The sequence below is a fragment of the Pseudophryne corroboree genome, chromosome 10 (assembly GCF_028390025.1).
Source record: "Pseudophryne corroboree isolate aPseCor3 chromosome 10, aPseCor3.hap2, whole genome shotgun sequence".
Lineage (NCBI taxonomy): Eukaryota > Metazoa > Chordata > Amphibia > Anura > Myobatrachidae > Pseudophryne > Pseudophryne corroboree.
Genome location: NC_086453.1, coordinates 218097715 through 218109916, shown reverse-complemented (window position 1 = coordinate 218109916; position 12202 = coordinate 218097715).

The following is a 12202-nucleotide window of genomic DNA, read 5'->3' as shown; positions in this document are numbered from 1 at the left end:
GTCATGGGCCCACGGAACAATCACAGCCTGGGGGTGGAGCTTTGCAGGAGATGGGGCGGAGCTATGCTTTTTGTCTTGGCACCTTGCAAAATAAAAAAGAAACATTTGTTTATGCTAAGCCATCAATGGGGGAAACTATCTGGCTCTCTTCAATTAATGGCAAAAGTATTCAGCATCAGCCATAAACCATCGATGATTATGAATCATCGATAGTCGATGGCCATCCCTAGTTATAACCCCTGGCCTCCCAATATTATCAGTGGGTAAGGAGTATTAATTATATGTAATACTATAGTACACTGTAAAAATGTATGCATCTCTACCCCTGTCCTTATCTGTCCCTACCATCCCCCTCATCTGCCCCTACCACTCACCTCTGTCCCTAAGCCCTGTCTCCCCAGTCCCTATATGCCTTACCTTGCCCTTGGTGGCTGACCCTTGACAAAGGAGAAATCCGAAACGGGCCGTGAGGACGGCCAGATGCAGCCTAATCTGTTGAATACAAACGTTCTCCCGGCTTGTCACTAAGGCTCAAACACCAGCCAAGTTGGCTCTGTGGCCCCATTTTTTGTGTCCCTTATTCCTGGGGCCCCCTGAACCATGGGACCCTGTACAGGTGTCCCCTTTGTCCCCCCTATTGCTTGGTCTGGATGTATATTAGAATAACACCAAACCAGTGTTAAATGCAGCTGCCTACTGCATATACTGCGTGGCCAAATCATAAATGACGTCATTCAGACATATCAGGTCCGTCCTGCACCACAGCTGATGCCCGTATATCATGCAGGTATATCAATACATCTGGCTGTGTGTATAGGGGCATACCCATTCTAGTGGCAGATTCACACTATGTGATTTTCCTTGATCACCATAGATCCAAAATACACCAATACTGTCTATACTCACGGTGAGATTTTGGCTCTGTGCAATTTTTGCTATGGTCAATTCTCACTATACAGTTCACTAGATTGTACACTTTATAGTCAAAACTGACCTGCCTGCACAGTCTATTTGTACTTGCGATGTCGAGTCCGAGGAAGCACGCGTCAGCATCACAAGCTCTATACAGATGATTACTACCGTAGTTTAAATTGCACCATGTGTATGCGGCATATGGCATTGTGTGTATGCGGCATATCGCACCGTGTGTATGCGGCATATGGCCGACCCGCTTACAGCTTGATAGGTCAGCCGCAGCAGCCATTGAATATGACATCACAAGTGGGCATATGTTTTCAAACTGGTTTTCTGGCCAACATAGCATATATGCATACTCATTACCAATCAATAGATCAGTCGGCAAATCAGGCCGACACAGCCACAGAGCGATGAACCACATTATAGTGCCCCCTTAATCTTGTCTCTGCCTCATAGCAGTCCCTTTCCTTACAAACACTACGGCCCATATGGACCAGAGTGTGAGACTGACTAAGGGCCCAGATTTCACCCATTTAGCAGAAGATTTAAATCTGCATTTTCTTTACAATGTAAAAACTGGTTGGCGTTGGCACCTTGCCAATCTCACACTCTATTACCTCTGGACCTATAGCTAAGCCTTATAGCAAAAAGAAGAAAGAAGACTGAAGCTGATTGGTTGATACATTATTTCTCTCCCAGAGGTGCAGGGGGTTACCTGATAGGTTGAGGTGGAGTAAACCTGAAAATCTCCCAGGGAGCGGTTGTAAGAACTGGACGGAATTAGCAGATAGGTCCAGGGACTGGAGGTCTGGAGGGACTGTATGTGGGGGGTGTAGTACGGGTGACCGGCGGTCTCCTGACCGCCGGTCACCTTACCGACGCCGGGATCCCGACAGCATACCGACGCCGGGATCCCGGCGGGGAAGGGCGAGTGCAGCAAGCCCCTTGCGGGCTCGCTGCGCTCGCCACGCTGCGGGCTCGGTGGCGACCTGCGGTCGCCACGGGTTCTATTCCCACTCTATGGGTGTCGTGGACACCCACGAGTGGAAATAGTCCCTGTTGGTCGGCATGCCGACCATCGGGATAGTGAGCCGTCGGGCTCACGGAGGAGGTCATGTGACTGTCGGTCAGCCGACCGGCGGTCACATGACTACCACCCGTATGTGGGATGTGAGTCCTTTCAGGCTGCAGTCTGCACTACCCTGTACAAACAACAACATCGAGAGTTAGTATGTTTGTAAATCTATAGGGGAGATTTATCAAAGCTTGGAGAGTAAAGTGGAGAGAGATAATGTATCAACCAATCAGCTCCTATCATTTTTCAAACACAGCCTGAGGCTGATTGGCTGGTAATTTATCTCTCTCCAAGCTTTGATAAATTTTCCACTTTATCGCCATCCATTCAACTGCCAATGGCAAGGAATTATGTACGCCGTTTTCAACTGGGATAATTTACGCACAAAGGGCCTGATTCAAACACAGGCCATAACCTGACAGTTGGGAGCTGGTTGGTTGGTACTTTATCCCTCTCCAATGTATCTCTCTCCAGGCTTTGATAAATCTCTCTCTGAAGGGGGGTGCACACGGAGAGATCCGTGCTTAAAATCTAAGCAATCTTGCTAGATTGCTTAGATTTTAAACACGGATCTGCCGTGTGTATGCCCTCCAGCGATAGCGATGCGCGGCCCCGCGCATCGCTATCGCCGATGCTAGATTGAGCCTGCATGCAGGCTCAATGTAGCGGGTCGCTCACTTCACCGTTGTGTGAAGTGAGCGGCCCCCCGTCGGCTTTCCCCCTCGCTCAGCACATTGCGCTGTGCTGAGCGGGGTGAGAGATGTGTGCTGAGCGGTCTGTGTTATGATCGCTCAGCACACATCTCTCCCGTGAGTACCCCCCTTAAGGGGGATGTTTAATAAACATAATTATCTCATAAAAGCTGGAAAATGGGGATTGAATAAGTTGGTTTTAAACAATAGAGATAAGGGCTCTATTCAGGAAAAATCTCAATATTGTCCCATCATTATCAGGCAATATGCTGCGGAACCCTTGTGGCGCCATATAAATAAAAAAAGGATACTAATAATATCGACACAGTAAAAAAAAAAAATCTCACAGCTATTCAGCCGTAAACTTCAAAGGAACAGCGGTTGCCGCAACACGCTGTTCCTGCAAAGTTCTAAAAGGCTTTGTTTTTGGAAATCTAAAAAGAAAACCTTATCTTTTTTGTTCTGCGCAGGCTCAGTTTTACATTTTATATATAAACCACATACATATAAATGTATACAGACTAATATAAAGCCTAAATACACATTTTAATCAACTTATACCCCTTTTACAATCGCAGGCTCTGGTCATTCCCGGTAATGTGTCCCGGGATATTTCCCAGGACACATTCCAGGGAATTACCCTTTTACATTAGTGGCCCGACCTATTGCCGGGTCGGTGACGTCACCGCTGACTAAACCGGAGGCGGTGCCTGGAGATAATCTTCTCCAAGCACCGCCTCCTCCTATGCAGAGAACGGGTGCCGGGTCACCTTGACCCGGTATACCCGTTTACACTGCACAGCTTCCCGGGTTGGTCCCGGATTCAACCCAGGTCGAGACCTGGGTTGAAATCCCGGGATGCTCGTCCCGGGAAATTGAAAGTGTACCCTTTTACACTGACAAAAATCCTGGGATGATGCGCGTTCACGTGCAAATTCCCGGGATAAAATTGTCAGTGTAAAAGGGGTATTAGAAGCTTTTGGGAGGCTGGAGCTGGTCTTACAAGATGCTGCAGGGACTGATGGGAAAATTCCCTATGTCCCTGCATTTTTGATCAGATTTATAGAGTTTCTTTACATAGCGTCCTTCTGAAATGACATAAAATAACATGAAATTTTGAGCTGAATAGCGTAAAACATTAAACCACAATAGAGATCAATAAAATGACCCCTACTGTGCGATATTCAGCGAGATGTGAATCAATGGATGAGATAATTGCATTATGTTCTCTGTTAACCCTTTTGCTGCATAGCAAACACTCGTTTCCACACTTTTATCATGAAAATAAACTTCTTGAACAGAGTGCAAATATCTCTTCTCAGTGGCGGCTGCAGCACCGTCCAAAATTCAAATAGAAGATCCGCCCCAACTGCCGCCTGAACTGCTGCCACACATCGCTGTCCGGGCTCACTGGCAGTTGGTGTTTCCCCCTATGTGAATTTTGGATTGTGCTGCAGCCAACACTGAGAAGAGATATTTATCTGTTTGTGTTAAACAAACTTATTTCCATCTCTAGGAAATATAAATACCACATTTTCCAGCATTTATGAGATAATTATGTCTATTAAACATCCCCCCAAATCTTAAGTGTCCCCTGTTGTCCTATAGAAATGTCAGGAGGTTTGGTTTATATGTAAAATAAAATAAAACGTCACAAATTATAACATTTCGGTAACGCGGGTGTAATAGCGGCTCTTCAGCGGGCTCTTGGTCACTATTAGGGAGGTGTTGCCCTCGTATTGTAGTTTATTTTTTGAACAAATATCATTTAATGCACAAATCATGGAGAAACGTATTAGAGAGCGATGTGATGGAAGCACAGTTACACCCTTTACATGCCATGGCCTGGCCACTGTGACTAGTGTATTGTGATGTCATAATACATCATACAGTACTTACTACTGCTCCCATGCTACAACAGGTCATTGCCTCCCTGATCTGTCGAGCGACAACATCTTACTTGGTAAGTGAGATTTCCTTGGCTTTAGATTTATAGTACAACTATGCAGAAACTAATAGCAATATAATTATTATCAGAATAAACCTGTATTCAATAATAAATAGCTTCAACAAACTATCTGACATGTGATGCTGCACTGCAGGTGGGGCAGATGTCAGATAAGAGTTTATTAAACATCACCCCAAATCTTAAGTGTCCCCCGATGTTCTACAGAAATGTCACAAGGGAGTATATTTAATAAAAGTCGATTTTGTTTGGTTTTGTTCGATTTTAGATCGATGTTAAATATATTTTAATCGATGTTGGGCTTCCAGGGTTAAAACACACATTTGCTAGCAGATAATATTTTAAATAAATTTTAAAATGAAAATAAAAACTGTCACAAAGTATAACATTTCGGTAACGCGGGTGTAATAGCGGCTCTTCAGTGGTCTTTTAGTCACTATTAAGGCGGCTTTACCCTTGTATTATAGTTTATTTTTTGAACCAGTATCATTTAACGCACAAATCATGGAGAAACGTATTAGAGAGCGATGTCATAGAAACACATTTACATCCTTTACATGCCATGGCCTGACCACTGTGATGTCGTAATTCATCCTGCTTACAACTGCTCTCGGGCTGCCTCTCTGAGCTATCTCTGACCTATCTTGTCAGTGACATTTCCTTGGCTTTATATTTATAGTACATCTATGCAGAAATGAATAACAGTATAATAATTATCAGAATAATACTGTAGCAGCAACAAAGTATATGCAAGGCCTGAGGCTGACATACGATGCTGCACTGCAGGTGGAAGGGAGAAGTAAAATAAGCGTTACATGTGCGAGGGGCGTGTCCAAACTCAAGTCTAAATTACAGTGTAATAAAGCTGTCCAACATTTGTGGGCTACATGCAAAAGAAGCCAGTATTTACCCTGCAGGCAAAAAAAATCTAGTGTACTTGCCCACTTACATGGCAGCATAGTCTGTCCACGTGCAGTTACTGGATCTTTGCTTAAAGCTGGGTACTCACTGACAGATTTTCTTTATGTTGGCCTATCAATCGACCAATTTTTGGGGACATTGTAGGCACTAATATCTGAGCTACACACTAACAGATTTCTTTTTAAAGTTACTATATCACACTGCATTTGCATATGTCCGCCCCTAAGGAGGATGACATAGTGACAGGAAAACGTAGGAAATATGGGCAGATTATTGAGATTACACACATACTGCTCGATATCAGGAGATTGTGGCCAAGATTTTTGGTTTGGGGCAACAGATTGCAAAATCGATCGCTCATGTGTACGTGGGAGAGGTTTTCCAGAATTATCGGCAAAATGCCGAAACGCTCTTTCGTACACACTATAAAAAATATTTGCCTGAGAACCTGATTATTGGTAAATCGGTCCAATAATTGTATAGTGTGTACCTAGCTTGTCTGTCACCTCAGAATCAGGCCCATAATACCAAGTAAGCACATTAGACAATTCCATACAGGTTCTCAAATTACCACCTAGATAATAATTGCACATCGCCTGTCCTTGTTACTGTGTTACATTTCTCCATCAGATTTATTAGTATATATATATATATATATATATATATATATATATATTATACAGATTACTCATTTTTTTTATATTTGCACTCAACAGCGCTAAGAATGTCATCGATCATCGATTTTGTTTTGGGATGCGCGATGCGCGCGGATGAAGGACTGACCAGTAAGTAAAGTAGATAAAGCTGTGAAATGATGGGAATTCTCTTGTTGATTACAATTAATACACCTTTGGGGAATTATGCAGTCAGGATACTGAATACAAGGGCAGAGCTACCATAGGCTATGAGGGCGCAGCTCACACCTGAGGTGACCTATCTTCCCTGTTATAGTTCCTGTGCTGTATAGATTATGTATCATTTGGTGGTATATAAGAGATCTTATAAACAGTTGCTATGGGGCCTACACATATCTAGTGACGCCCCTGTCTCATAGTGTATGGTGGTTGCTCCCAAAAGCTCTGCACCTAATCAAATACCCCGTCTTGGGACTGATGTGTATTAAACTACGCTTGTATGCACCCGGCAGCTGCAGGTACATGTAACACTAATCACTTCACATAGTCATGTCAATTCCTAATCATGCACTTGGGAGTAATAAGTAATGTGTTCAGCCATGGAGCCCCACACCGGCCATAAGTTGTGCAGCCATGATCAGTGTAGCAGTGGGAGAGTATCTGCATTGGGAGATCGGTCAGTTACAGCCCTGGAGCCCCACACCGGCCATAAGTTGTGCAGCCATGATCAGTGTAGCAGTGGGAGAGTATCTGCATTGGGAGATCGGCCATAAGTTGTGCAGCCATGATCAGTGTAGCAGTGGGAGAGTATCTGCATTGGGAGATCGCCCATAAGTTGTGCAGCCATATCAGTGTAGCAGTGGGATAGTATCTGCATTGGGAGATCGCCCATAAGTTGTGCAGCCATATCAGTGTAGCAGTGGGAGAGTATCTGCATTGGGAGATCGGCCATAAGTTGTACAGCCATGATCAGTGTAGCAGTGGGAGAGTATCTGCATTGGGAGATCGGCCATAAGTTGTACAGCCATGATCAGTGTAGCAGTGGGAGAGTATCTGCATTGGGAGATCGGCCATAAGTTGTGCAGCCATGATCAGTGTAGCAGTGGGAGAGTATCTGCATTGGGAGATCGGCCATAAGTTGTACAGCCATGATCAGTGTAGCAGTGGGAGAGTATCTGCATTGGGAGATCGGCCATAAGTTGTACAGCCATGATGAGTGTAGCAGTGGGAGAGTATCTGCATAGGAAGATGGGTCAGTCATAGCCTTGTATAAGGCACTTGCGCTCAGGCATTGTGGGTCTTATACTGATGCCAGCACTTATATTAGTTACAGAGAACTCCACATAGTTGTTATATGCTAAACACTGTTTCCCACTAAGGGGCAGATTCAATTAGCAGGCTGTAATATTTTGTTTACCGCGCAATGAATTAATGCACATATTGCAGGGAAATGTCACTTAGCTCGTCTGTGGAGCTCACACTTAACTCACAATTCCATGGTACATTTTTTGTATCATTTTTGCCAATTTCTAAAATGTGTTGAAAACCCCTGTAACTCCCACCTGCTAGCCTAAAAACACTGGTCCTTTCAATACAACACCCATATACCTGTCCAGCATCAGTTATCCCATTATTCTTGGAGAATATCTTCCCAAAAATGACAACATGATTGGCCAAATTAAGCTAATTAAAACTTCTAAGTGCCTATTCATTCATGACTGGGAGTGCCCCAGGGGTCCTGAACCAAGACCTGATATTTTTATCTTAAAATAGGGATTTCCCAAACTTTACAAACTTGCTCAGGGGCTATGAAGAGAAGGGCACCTTAAATCCTATGAAGAGTAAACGTGGGTAAATGTGCGCATCTAATTAGTTAGCAAAAAAAATTGTGCCCACCCATTTTAAGATGAATTCAGCGGCTATTAGAAACATTGTACAAGTCATATTGCCCATCAATGAGCAGCTGCAGAATCCAAGACACTGACTGTTGTTTTACATTTTCTTTACAGCCATTGAACGAAATATCTTGTCCTTTGTGGATGTGTTAGAGACAATAAGGGTGAGTGAATAAAACATCTATATGTCAGTCTAGGGAATGTGAGGGAGACTGAGCCATATGGCTCTGGCATACAGCAGTTGGGCAGTACGTATGGCGCTGTGGTTAGCATTACTGCCTCACAGCACTGAAGTCGTGGGTCAGTACCCACCATGGCCCTGAGTTTGTATATTCTTCCCGTGCTTGTGTGAGTTTCCTCCGGGTACTCCAGTTTCCTCCCACAATCTGGTAAATTGGCTCCCATCAATATTAACCCTAGTGTGTGCATATACATGTATTTAGGGCAGGCTAGATGGGCCAAGTGGTTCTAATTATCTATCAAAATTCTCTATGTGGGACCGAGGTAATCTGCAGCTTGGAATAAAGCTGAGTACACACCTATACAATCGTCGCCCCTGTTCTCCCGATATCAGGTGAACAGCCGTTGATTGTATAGGTGTGTACTCTGTATGGATGTAGGAGTGTTAGACAATAAATGGCTTATAGCGCTCCTGCAACAGCTAGGACCAGGAGGTCACATCTTATGTGCTGCACATGCGACCTCCCAAACCCCAAAGAGGAGCTACTACCCCCCAACCGCCGCCTCACAGGTGGTCATAGGGGTCACAGCTGAGTACACACAGAGCTTGCCTGATTGGGATCGTTTTACTCGATCAGCCGAGGGTCGCGTAGGTGTGTACCCATCTTTAGCGGCCACTGTGTCTAATATACTAGTGTATATAATGACAATAGTGTTTGGATTCCCGTTACATCAGCCACCACTGACACCCCCACCTCTGCTTACCCTAGTCTGCTTATGGCTATCTGCAACCTTTATGGCCATCTTGTTATCTTCTGAACGATATTGAATAAACCTGTAACATTTGTACCCCTTTTCTACTAGCGCAAAAAACACAGGTAAATGCACGGGGGTGCGCATTTACCCATGTTTTTTGCTAGTGGAATAGGGTCAACCCGGATCAAGTGATCTGGGAATCCTACCCGGGTAGCTTACCGGGTTGAACACGAGTTCAACTCGGTAAGCTGTGCAGTGTAAACGGAAGCCGTGTCGATGCGACACGGCTCCCGTTCATAGTCTATGGAAGGGCAGCGCTGGGAAATCATGTGATCTCCCAGCACTGCACCCTGCCACGTTGCCAGCAGCGTCACCAACCCGGCAATATGCCGGGTTGGCGAGCGCAGTGGGAAAGGGGGCTGAGCACGGGTTGCAGCCGGGTAGCACCCGTGTCAGGCTCCCGGCTGCGACCCGTGCTTAAGAGGTGGAAAAGGGGTAGTAGTAACTAGCTTGTATTGGTGATTACTCTCTATAATCCTCCTAAAATGTATTGTATTTTCTTCCCTGTACCACAGAGATCTCGTAACCCCCCGAAACCTAAAAGACAATCAAATAAGTAAGTGATTTTCAAAGCTGCCAATAAAACTATTGTCCACTCACTCATCCTTTCCCATCTCAACTACTGCAACCATCTCCTTACAGGCCTCCCTCACTCATATCTTGCTTCCCTTCAATCCATACTTAACGCTGCAGCAAGACTTGTCTCGCCGATCCACATCTGCCTCCCCTACCTAATACTGTCTCTCCTTCACTTACAGAATACTCCTCCATCTCTCATCCTCACATACAAGGTCCCCTCCAACTGCACTGCTCAGCTCCCTATATCTCCAACCTCATCCTCATACATACTCCCTCCCGCCTTTTCTCAGCTATGGTAACCACAGCGTTTTCCCATTCTCTTTCCCTCATAATGTTCATATCTATGGCTTCCTACACTGTTTGCATTGTGTACATGAATCCCTGTACCTTTATCACTTACAAGGTTTTTCTTCTCTTTACAGGAACAAGATGAAACACCACCGCCAGGGAGATTAGTGTGGGTGTGACCATGCTGGTGTGGGTGACAACATCAACTGCTGCCTAATCCTAGTCAGTGGGGGGTTGCAGTTATACTGAGGTCCATGGTGAGGTCAGCTGTGATCACGCGGTAATCCTCTAGGAGAGGCCGGCAGACTGGAGGAAGTGTAGGTACTTACCCTAGGTGTAGCTGTGGGGAGCAACCTAGAAAAACAGGTAACTCCCCACAGCTACACCCAGGGTAAGTACCTACACTTCCTCCAGTCTGCCCCACTTATTCGATCTTCTAGTAACCCAACAGAGGATTACCGCGTGATCACAGCTGACCTCACCATGGACCTCAGACACCAAATTCAGTTTATACCCCCCACTGACTCGCATGGATAATAACATCTAAGGCAGCAGTTCTACCCACACCAGCACATACAGGTCACACCCATGGGGGGGGATTTACTGCCTACCCCCCCCCCCCCCCCTTCCAACCCAGAGCATTAAAAAAAATAAAAAAAACTGCTCTTTAAATTAATGAGTACTGTAAGTCTTTTGTTGAAATGTATTTTGCACATTCAGAGAGTACATACAGACTTCAGGTATATAATGTTATCTTGGTGTGCTGTAGCCGGTTATTGGGATGAAAGTGTAAATGACTGGTTAGGTATCAGCTTAGAGCAGGTGTGTGTAAGAGGGGAAGAATTTGTGCGAACATTGGAAATGTGAAATTAGAAGCATTGTAGTGTCTTTCATTACTATTTCTCAATGAGATAACGTATGTACAGTGCATTCGGAAAGTATTAACAGCGCTTCACTTTTTCTACATTTTGTTAAGTTACAGCCTTATTCCAAAATGGAATAAATTCATTTTTTCCCTCAAAATTCTACACACAATACCCCATAATGACAACGTGAAAAGTTTTTCTCTAACGTCCTAGTGGATGCTGGGGACTCCGAAAGGACCATGGGGGATAGCGGCTCCGCAGGAGACTGGGCACAAAGTAAAAGCTTTAGGACTAGCTGGTGTGCACTGGCTCCTCCCCGTATGACCCTCCTCCAAGCCTCAGTTAAGATTTTGTGCCCGAACGAGAAGGGTGCAATCTAGGTGGCTCTCCTGAGCTGCTTAGAGTAAAAGTTTAAATAGGTTTTTTTATTTTCAGTGAGACCTGCTGGCAACAGGCTCACTGCATCGAGGGACTAAGGGGAGAAGAAGCGAACTCACCTGCGTGCAGAGTGGATTGGGCTTCTTAGGCTACTGGACATTAGCTCCAGAGGGACGATCACAGGCCCAGCCATGGATGGGTCCCGGAGCCGCGCCGCCGGCCCCCTTACAGAGCCAGAAGAGTGAAGAGGTCCGGAAAATCGGCGGCAGAAGACGTCCTGTCTTCAATAAGGTAGCGCACAGCACCGCAGCTGTGCGCCATTGCTCTCAGCACACTTCACACTCCGGTCACTGAGGGTGCAGGGCACTGGGGGGGGGGGCGCCCTGGGACGCAATGAAAATACCTTAAATGGCTAAAAATACATCACATATAGCTCCTGGGCTATATGGATGTATTTAACCCCTGCCAGTTTTCCACAAAAAAGCGGGAGAAAGGCCGCCGAAAAAGGGGCGGAGCCTATCTCCTCCGCACACAAGCGCCATTTTTTCCTCACAGCTCCGTTGGAGGAAGGCTCCCTGACTCTCCCCTGCAGTCCTGCACTACAGAAACAGGGTAAAACAAGAGAGGGGGGGCACTAAATTGGCATATTAATATATACAGCAGCTATATTAGGGAAAAACACTTATATAAGGTTATCCCTGTATATATATGGCGCTCTGGTGTGTGCTGGCAAACTCTCCCTCTGTCTCCCCAAAGGGCTAGTGGGGTCCTGTCCTCTGTCAGAGCATTCCCTGTGTGTGTGCTGTGTGTCGGTACGCTGTGTCGACATGTATGAGCAGTGCCAGATTAAGGACCACATGGGCCTGGAGCTGAAATTTAGGAAGGGCCTATTGTGTACCGTCGCAGGGGGTGTGATCAGCAACAGCGGGGTTGTGACTAGGGGTTGTGTCACGCAGGGCCCATCACGCATTGTCCCTTGCCTGAGTCAAAGCT